This window comes from Polyodon spathula, chromosome 7 (assembly GCF_017654505.1).
Source record: "Polyodon spathula isolate WHYD16114869_AA chromosome 7, ASM1765450v1, whole genome shotgun sequence".
Taxonomy (NCBI): domain Eukaryota; kingdom Metazoa; phylum Chordata; class Actinopteri; order Acipenseriformes; family Polyodontidae; genus Polyodon; species Polyodon spathula.
In genome coordinates this window covers 13,661,098-13,670,404 of record NC_054540.1, presented here as the reverse complement: position 1 = coordinate 13,670,404, position 9,307 = coordinate 13,661,098, and the positions used below count along the sequence as shown (strand labels likewise).

Genomic DNA, 9,307 nt, shown 5'->3' with positions numbered 1-9,307 from the left:
GTGAAACAGTCTGTGTTTTTAATGTTGAACAACCTAACCCTCTACAACATCATGGGTAATTACTCTAATTGACTTGGGAGAAAGGAAATAACACTTTTTTTCCCCCTCTGCTTTTTGACAGGCTGTTCCTAGTTTAATTATAGTCTCCCTCCAGAAATAGCAGGCGACAGTAATCACTAGAATCTGGAGGGCAGCGGCGGGTGGCCATCTCCCGGCTGCACAGAACTGTGGAGATAGCCAAGCCTGGATAAAATGAACCTTGCTTTTATAACTTAACAATCTTGCCTCATGCTTGAAATGCTTATACACATATCACATGTACTTAACCTCTTTGATTGGAAGAATTCATTCAAATAAAGCATGCTATCTTGTAATGAAAATCTTGTCTAGCCTACCAAACCCAAGTCTTGTACCAAAAACCTATATATATATATATATATATATATATATATATATATATATATATATATATATCTATATATATATATATATATATATATATATAATTTGTGTCTGTGAAGTATAGAACAATTATCCGTGGCTCCCTGATGAGTCTTAGCTCTGCAATACAGTACACTATTGACAATGTAGACTTAATGCCTGCGGTGCACAAACACACATACATAATGACGCATTCTAGTCGCACGCAATGACACCTCATTTATCTGCGGATTTCACACATCCAGAACCTATGTCCCCCCCAAGCCTGCGGATCAATGGAGTACCAGTGTGTGTATATATATATATATATATATATATATATATATATATATATATATATATATATATATATATATATATATATATATATATATATAATTCTCACTTAAACTGAAAATTACTTCAATATGGTATCAACTTTCAACTGACTGTTGCTGGAACTAATATTCTTTTTTGTAGTTATAATCTACAGTGTTATAATTTAGTTGCAATACAAATAATACATTGCAACATGAGTCACTGTGCTTATTTTATACTAAATTATCGATATCTACTGCACCATAACATTGGTCAATGAAATGTGTGCTCCCCTGCAGTAACAGGTTACTCCCATGGAAATAAAAAAACAAAACAAAAACAAGAGCAAAGCCAAGTATGTCATGAATCCCTATCAGAGAGATGGAATTACAGTTTTAAACATTTCAAGTATAAGTATTGTGTGTATATATATAATTTTTTTTTTTAATAAAAAAAAAGGTAGACCTTTTTAATGTTGATTCTGTTTATTGGAATTTCTTACATAGTAGAGATAGCAAGTGTCAAAGTGAAATTCTGTGAGTTGCCTGTTCATAAAAAGAATAAAGTCCAATAAATAAATTTAATTATCTGGAAAATTATAAAAGAATAATTACTTCCTCACTGACAACATTGGTTTAAACATGTAAAGGGTACCAGATAATTGTATTCAATAAGTAGGACTCAATAATTATTAAATATAGCTGTGTGCTGCCGACTCTGGTTTTGGTCCCTGCTGTGTGCTCCAGTGTGCTTAGAGAAAGTGAGCCTTGTTTTTATTGCTCACCCTCAACTGACCCTTGGCATGAGCTGTGTTTGTTTTTCTGTAATCTACTATAGCTCAATTTCCTTCCAGATCTACACTAACGACACACGCTTTCCCAGCAGTTGCCATTCCATGTTCCTGGATCGTTAACAGTGTTAATCCCAAGAATTTACTGTATTACAGGAAAGATGACTCTTGGGTTTGCAAACCAAGCAGGTCGCAACTGAGTGTCAAAGTTTGCTAAAGGGCTTTTTTTTTTTTTTTTTTTTTTTTTTTTTTAAAGGTTACTGAGATTTATGGGGGTTCTTAATGTTTGTTCACGTGTACGACTGTTTAAATAACGTACCTGTCATTTTTCTTTTCCTTGTTAACATCCTGACAACATTTTACATTTAAGAGTTTAAAGTCTGTTTCAAAGCTCTTTTTAAAAATGTCTGCTCTAGTGCACTGATAGTGTAAGGATTATTGCCCACATTGTCAAACAGGTAACACAGCGATAACGATCCATAATGTGGTACGGAACAGGAAAGTCAGAGCACTTGTTATGTTTTTTTTTTTTTTTTTTTTCATTTTTCTTTGTAATTGCTTTTAATCTCCCTGCAGTGATTTAGACAGATCTCAAACCCCAGTGCACTAGAGCGGTCATTTTGAAAATAATTTAAACTTATGAGTGTAAAAAGTTGTCAGGATGTTAACAATGAAAAGAAAAATTACAGGTACTGTATGTTATTTAAACAGTTGTAGCAACACATGGGGACGTATAATATTATACTTTTTGGAACCCAGCTACTTACTCTAAGTAATTTAAGAGAAAAACAACAGTAAAGTTGACTTGTAGCCTTACAGCTTTGTTATAGGGCAGATGAAATAATGCTTTTTGTGGCAGGATTGTGTTTTGTAGACAACATTAAAATATACTTAATATGTTCTCTTTCAATTTGAAGACCACCACCAAAACATTTACGTATGGGATATGCCTGCCTATTGCTAGGTATTTTCTGAGCTCTCTATACCAGAGCTGCTGATAAGCCCCTTTCTGGGATGACGTCCTCAGTCCCGCCTACCAGGGAATTAAAGTCCTGCAGTAGAGTAGACCACGCCGGCTGCCTTGACACGCCCACCGCCCACTTGCAAAAAATAAATAAATATATTTTTTTTAAAATCAAGCAACAACAACAGTGTGTTCCTACTATTACTACTTATTATTTATTGTACTCCATCCATAGATTTGCCCGCCACGGCTTCAGCCTGTGTGTCCCTTGGTATACGCTACGCGCTGTGTGACTACACACAGTTAGGGCAGGCACCGCTGCTTCAGCTGACCCCCACTCCGTTGCTTTGGTACCTCGGTGCACGCTCAGCCCGCGTTACTTCGGTGCAATCGGTGCACGCGTTGCTCAGAGCACTCAATGCTCAGTGCACATGGTATGCTCGGTGCTTAGTGCACTAGTTGCACATGGTGCTCGATGCCTTTGGTGCATATAATGCCTTGGTGCATAAGTTATCCCGGTGCACTTGACACTCTGTGCACATGGTGCTCGGTGCATAGCGCCTCTGTGTTTTTAAACTAGATTGGCCCGAGCAAAACTATATATATATATATTATATATATATATATATATATATATATATATATATATACCCGATATTATATAAACACTATATATATATATTTGATATTCCAATTGTGTTATTATTATATTATTCTGTGTTCTGGAAGACTTCGATATACAATTTTCATTTCACTGTCCACCCCTATTTAAAATACATTTTTACTATACTATATTATATGTCTTTATTGGCTGAAATTCAATTTAAATACTGACTTAAAGGTTTGAGGTCACCCACAGAATGCAAGGAGTTTTTTGGACCTTGATTGTGCTAGACGTGGTAAGAGGTTGATTGCTTTGGGGGAAGCTAAAAAAAAAATCTAAGCTAGCTGAAATAGCAACACTGAATGTACAGTAAGCACTCACCAATTAATTAGTTCCAGTATATAAGCTCAGGGTGAATCACCATGATGTTATAAAACAATGCATTATTCAATATGAGTATACTAATGCCCATAAATTAACCAATCAAACATTTAATCGAGTGACAGTCCTAATAAAAAGACATTTTGTCTTACAATAGCATGGTTATAGTCTACAACAGATGTTGATGTAACAGGCATTGCTGTGTGATGCACTGCCATTATGGATTCTGACCCCATCAATGAGATGAGGTTAAAAACTCTTTAACCACAATCTGGCTCTTTTGCATAGTGGTAAAGACGCGTGCTTGTGTCTGGTCCCCAGTTTGTGAGTAGCCTCTGCCTGTTACATTTAGTTATTTCAAATATAACACCTTAGAAGGGAAGTCGGTGAGACTGTACTAAATTGTTGTGTGATAAAATCTGTACATGACTTTGATTTGTGGATACAAGAAATCCAGTAAGTTTCTAACCCCACATTGATTAAAGCATCGTTATGGCAGCCGTGTAAATTTTCAGGGTCTGGAAAGATTTTAAAACCACGATTCCTTTCTTCACATGTGTGGCCTCCATATGTTTATGGTAAATAGGTGTAAGGATAAACTGTTAAACTTTTTTTTTTCATCAGTGTCATTTTTGACACAACCAAGTAACCAATGGCAACTGAAAAGCAAGCCCTGCAATTCTTCACTGTTGCACAACTGTAAATGACTGTGATGTCTGAAGGGAAGCAAACTGAGCTGTTGATCGCATGCTGAAGGTCAAGGATCAGCATGCTACAGAAGGCTGACTTCCAGGCCATATTGGCATCATATGTATACATGTTCAGATCTATGATACTTTTATGGGGTAGTTTTCCTTAAAGTGGAGCAGAGAAAACTTAAATAAATAGTCATTAAAAGTTTCGGCCTGCTTATATAGAATCTATTACAGGTTTTAAAAGTCCCATTAAAAAAAAAAAAAATGCTGTCTGCCATTTTTCTAATTAGAATCTGTACTGTGGAGGCGGCCAGGATGGATACACCAAATTGCCAATTTAGCCAACACCTAAATTTAGGCGCCCATTGTAAACATTTAATTATGCACCTATAAATGTGTTATAGCATGTTATAAACATCATTAGGCTATTAATAACAAAGACATGCAGTAGCAATACAAGAGTGTTATAAGAACGTGTAATTAAGGCATTAATAAGAAACCTTACAATGTATAACATGAAATGAAGCTTTACATTAGTAATGTGTTATTACAATATGTTTTATTGTATTGTTAACCTACAATAACATTTCTACATGTATAATAAACAAATCCTGAATTACACAGCTACCATAACCATGCTTTAATCAATGTGGGTTTAGAAATGCACTGGATTTCTTGTATCCACAAACCAAGGTCTAGATTCTATTGTCTAGATTCTATGCAACAACCCTGCACTTGTGAAATACTAAACCCAAGAAGTAAAAGCAGATTTTGTGGAAGATATTGCAAATTATGTAAGTACTGTATTGTGATTTTACCTCAGTATTTTTTCATTTTCTCACAATGATGTTGAAAGAACTGGCATTTGTTGCTTTGGTTGGTTTACACACAATTTCTGTAAAAGCTAATAGCCATTCCAAAGTAGTGATACCTTGTATTGCTAAAAATAACTTTTTAGGAATTAATCTAGTTTATCCCAAGCAATTTTAGATCTAATTGCACACAAAACATAAAATTGCCTATACCACTGTCATGTACTTACTGGATCACTTGCTGAAGTGTGGTTACTAACACCTCTTCACTACACCACTAAACCTGTATTCTCCGTAATGTGCACTATACAAAATAATATTAAGATAAAAAAACACATGTATTTACTTTGCAGGGACTGCCTAAGCAATGCAAATACCACTCACAATTTGTATACTGAAAAATATAACTTTTCAAAATTCTGAAATGAATATGGTATGCACAGTGCAATTCTACCACTAATAATTTCCGCAGGTAATATTATCTGCCCCATTTCTTGCAGTGCACACTCAGGGACTGGCTTTTGTATCACCGCCCATGTCGATGTTGTTTTTGCCCTAGCACGCCCCATTTCTACAATCCCCTGCTCCGCTGGGACTGCCTCACACATCTGCTAACCAGACTACCATCTCACAATCCACTCTAAGATTTTAATAGGAAACAAGTGCAGAAAACAGCAAGGCGGTGTCTTATTCCCAAGCACCAAGGAGAATGGACCTTTTAATAGAGAGGATGGAGCTCGATAGATTTGCCCAGGTGTAGGTGATATGGTAGAGCCACAAGGGTATTTGATGTTGCTCTTGTATTAGAGTGAAGTGGTTTATTTTAATGGTATTTAAATACAAGCAGCAACTTGGGCTGCCTAAGTCATAAAAAAAGAAGAAAAACAAGACTGAGTAATCCTATAAGTTCACTTTAGCCATCTTTTTGTTTTAAATTCCAGTAGAGAACAACTTAGCTTGGACTGGATAAGAAATATCCTGGGCAGTAACAAAACGCCTACGGCAGCACTAAATCCAGGAATCTCTGCAGCGCACGGTAAGTGGAAAATGTCTGTTTTTCTTTGGAATTAGTTAGCAGTGTTTATATTCAAGCTTTGTATTAGGTTCCTGTTATATTGTGTGTGTGTGCATCATGTGTTAAGGGATGTGGAATAGTTGCTGTGCCTCTGCAAGTTGAACTAAATGCAAACTACTGTTTAAATAGAACTGCACAAGGAATATGTTTTTTTTTGTTGATAAAATGTATAAAAAAACTAAAAGACTTGTACATTAAAACTGTATTTAATAGAATATATGCCTTTATAGTACATTTTTGTTATTTTCAATTGATAATTTTCACCTTCAATAAACATTTTTCAATTCTTAGTTTGTAAGGTAATAGTTGGAAGTATTTACTTAAACTGCAGTTATAAAATCAAGCCTACTAAAACAATGATCTGCAATTACATTTATCAAATTATGTGATTAAAAATTGATCTATTTTCAGGGTAATTTGATTTACAGACACTCTGTCAGCAAAACTGAACTTTTTTTTTGTCTAAAAGGTAGAAATATTTGAACCAGATGTGCACTGTCTCTAACAAAGTAGTTTGATCTTTCAGATTTGCATAGAGGGCTTTAAAAATTATCTTTAGTTTAACATGGAGTGTTATTAGAAATCCTTGGAGTAGAACTTGATTTTACAAAGCTCGCCGCATTAGTTGCTTTTAATTTATTTATTTTTAATCTTACCAAGGTCAGAACTTTTGTTTGCATTTATAGTAAAGTTAACTAAATATTGCAAGACATTTTACTACAAATGACACTCTTTAAAATATCAACAACATGTGCATGCTGTAATTCCTTTGCAGTCACAGCTCGCTTTTGTGGAGGTTTTTGGTTTATACATTCTTGATATTGTTTAGTAAAGACTACATTTCACCTATGCAAGAAGATAACATGTAAACAAACTTATGTAAATCTGTATGTTATATTATTTCAAGAAGAGTTGGTACCTTCTAATTCATATTTTATACTCATCGACCCAACTTGACATGATCTCCAAGAAATGTGTCATGATGCTTGACATTTTTGTAAAACTTTTCAGTAAATGTTTCAGACTTAAATGTATATGACAAAAATGTGTGTTGTATGCAGAATTAGTATTTGTTAGTGTTGTAAATTGAACCTTGACGTTGACATCGATTATCGTGCAAATTCTAATGACGATTATCAATCATTATCAAGTTAAAATGCTAAAAAACAAAACAAAAAAAAAGTGCAAAATCTGATGAATTTCCAGTGTAAACATAACGGTCAATTAATAAAAATAAATAAATAAAAAATAAATCCCACTGTCCAAAGGAGGAAAAAAAAAAAAAAAAAAACACATCTGAAAACTACGTTGACACTATTGTCTATTCAAATGGAAATAAATCCCTCTTCACACTTGTATCATTATGATACTAGAACAGTTTGTTTCGGTATAGAATATACGGGTACAAAACCACTTTCTGTCCTAACTCACTTTTCAATACTGATACAGTTGCGATATACCTTTCTACATTCATGTATGTTTACATCGACAGTGTTTGGGTTCTGAACTCATTTTCATGACGACCACTGTCACATCTGTTAGAAATTATGTAATACAGCATATTTTGCCATCCTGGCCATGTACAGTATTTTGTTTTGGTGTTCAATCATTATTAACAAACGAGCAGAACGTGAAAGGATGAGACGAACAAAAAGGCGAAAACAATTAGCCATGTTTAAAAGCATGAGGTTGCAAAGACAGCAGACTTGCATCACGCAGTGGTGGAGCAACAGCAGGTGCAGCAGGTGCAACTGCACACGGGCCCGCGCACTCAGAGGACCCCAGAGAGGTTTTAATTATTATTATTTATTTTTTTTACAGTGATTATATCCTTCGCATTTATATTTGCGGATGTTACACATTTGTATCACTGTAGCTGCCGGTGTGCGGTGCCAGTAATTCAGATTGTAACCTCCCTCATTTCAGCAGGTCACTATTGTCTTAATTAAATTTGTGGTACTATTCAACACAAACATTTGCAGTTATATTCTGTGTGCACGATTCATCCTGTAGTTTAGACGGAAGCTGTTGGGTGCTGCTGCGGGCAACAAAATAAACTACAGCAAATCAACATGCCTTCATTTCTGAATAATAATAATAATAATAATAATAATAATAAATAATAATAATAGTTTCCTATGTGAGACAATTGCCTGCAGAATTGTGAATTCTGTAATAATTTCTGTGATAACAGAATTGGAGAATCCTGGTAGGATTGGTGATTAAACCTGTTCGTTTATTATTTAAACTAGTGTAGTTTTGGATGTAAAGATGTATGCAAAATAGTAGGCGAGTAGACAACGTTCTTATTATGTACTGTTTCATACATGCTAACATTCTGACAATTAAATATATTTCAATATTGAACACTTGATTTTGTATGTTTGATTTCTATAAATAATGGTTAAATTAACGTTTGGGGAGGGGGGCCCACAATAAGGTCCTGCACTGGGGCACATCTTCCTCTTCCTCCACCTAGCAACCTAAATCAAAATAGCAATACAGGCGCACTGATAAAAACATTGTTGTCATGTGAACAGTAAACAAGAAAGTTAACTGCTTTGGAGTATATTTTTTTAATGGTATTTGTCTAAGGACTTTTTTTTCCTTTCTTTCTTTGATTTCCTCATTCTGTGTCATTCCAAATGCACAGTTGTTACTTACCTCTACTTTGCTTTTTATAGTGTGTTCAATTGTTAAAGTTCCTGATTGTGCCACTAAATAAACCTGGTTTCAGCGGGTCTTAACGCAGTGCTCAATTGTCTATTTGGGACCCCACTGCATCATTTCAATCGCTTCGGTGAATATGTTAATGATATGAAGTCCTGAAATTTATGCCAACCCGTGACAATGGGACAAGCTCTCTATAACGGTGCAAGACATGTCTTCAGAATACCATTTCAGAGCAGTTGTTTTTTTTTCTCACTTTTTTATGCGCTACAGAATCAGGGGCAAGTGCTATTTACACTTGCACTTGTATTTGCTACAGCCCATAATGTGACAATTGTAAGATTTAAGGATTTAAGGCATTGTTTCTGCTTTGTAAATTACATAGTGTGCACTGTATTCATAACTTCCTACAGATATTTATTTAAGATTATCTCTGTTTGGCTTTACACTGGTTCTGTTGTGAAAAGGAATAGTTGCGGAGGTCAGTTGGGTCATTTGAAGGAATATGTGAAAGAGACCATGTGGTATTAATAAGATTTTACTTACACACAGTACACTGTGCTTACCTCTGTACTCCA

At 34.9% G+C, this 9,307-nt stretch overlaps 1 protein-coding gene across 1 annotated transcript in view; it reads left to right on the top strand.

The window, feature by feature from the left end:
* Positions 1-5,919: 5,919 nt before the first annotated feature.
* LOC121318194 (semaphorin-3A-like) overlaps positions 5,920-9,307 on the top strand; it is a 117,078-nt gene continuing 113,690 nt past the window's right edge. Inside the window, exon 1 of the mRNA XM_041254614.1 lies at positions 5,920-6,020. The gene's annotated coding sequence lies outside the window, so the exon portion shown is untranslated. The remainder of the gene's footprint in view (positions 6,021-9,307) is intronic.